The sequence below is a fragment of the Brassica napus genome, chromosome A2 (assembly GCF_020379485.1).
Source record: "Brassica napus cultivar Da-Ae chromosome A2, Da-Ae, whole genome shotgun sequence".
Classification (NCBI taxonomy): Eukaryota; Viridiplantae; Streptophyta; class Magnoliopsida; order Brassicales; family Brassicaceae; genus Brassica; species Brassica napus.
In genome coordinates this window covers 17,408,541-17,409,833 of record NC_063435.1, presented here as the reverse complement: position 1 = coordinate 17,409,833, position 1,293 = coordinate 17,408,541, and positions in this window count along the sequence as shown.

Genomic DNA, 1,293 nt, shown 5'->3' with positions numbered 1-1,293 from the left:
GGTTTTAGATCAAGAATTTAGAACCAAGGAGGAAGCGCAAACTCATATTCAGGCGGCGTCACATGTGAAGTGTTTTGAGTATGAGGTAATTAAGTCGGATACTAAGAGATATGTGATAAAATGCCGAGGAGCCAAAGAAGGCTGCAAGTGGTTTGTGCGTGTTGCAAAGTTAACGAATTCAGATCTTTGGTCAGTTAGAAGTTACATCAAGCAGCATAGATGTTCTGTTGTTACCACAAGAACACTGCCTAATAGAAGGAGAGGCACACAACAAATCGTTGCATCTATCCTGGCCCAAGATTATCCTGGAAGTTTTGACACACCACGTCCCAATGCTCTGATCGATTTGGTTCATCAGAGAGTTGCTGTGGAAGTATCATACACAACGGCATATAGAGGAAGAAGACTAGCTGCTAATAAAGTGCGCGGAACTCCTGAAGAGAGTTATTCTTTATTATATTGTTATATGCACATGCTGGAGCAGGTGAATCCTGACACAATAACTCGTGTGGTTGTGGATGAGGGCAAAAAATTTAAGTATCTGTTTTGGGCTTTGGGAGCTAGCATAGAAGGATTCCGCGCGATGAGAAAAGTCCTTGTTGTGGATGCAACACACCTGAAGACTGTTTATGGTGGAGTGTTATTTGTTGCGACTGCTCAGGATCCCAATCATCACCACTACCCAATTGCGTTTGGTGTTGCTGATGGTGAGAAATATGAGAGTTGGCTATGGTTTATGGAACAGTTGAAATCAGTGATATCGGATCTCCCTGGATTGGTGTTTCTTTCGGACAGAAACAAAGGCTTGATCAAGGCAGTACATCAAGTGTTCCCTCAGGCCGCTCATGGTTATTGTATATGGCATCTGTCTCAAAATGTTAAAGGCTACGTCCGTAACAACAGAGAAACATGTGCATTTAAGTTTATGGAGTGCGCACACGCTTATACAGAGGCGGAGTTCTTGGTCCTTTATGACGCTTTTGGCAGGAAATATCCTAGTGCAGCGGAGTATCTTGACAAAAGTTGTGAAAAAAAGAAATGGGCTAGATGTTACTTTGAAGGAGTTAGGTACAATGTTGACACCACCAATTCAGCAGAATCTTTTAACGGTGTTATTAAGGACGCAAGAAAGTTCACCTTACTTCCAATGTTTGATTTTATCATTGGAAAAATTGCTGAATGGTTTAACAAGCACAGGAAAGAGGCAGCTGAAATGCCACCCGCACTGAAGCTTGTGCCTATAGTGGAGGAGGAAATGACTAAAAGATGTGTTGATGCAGGGTTTCTTCGGGT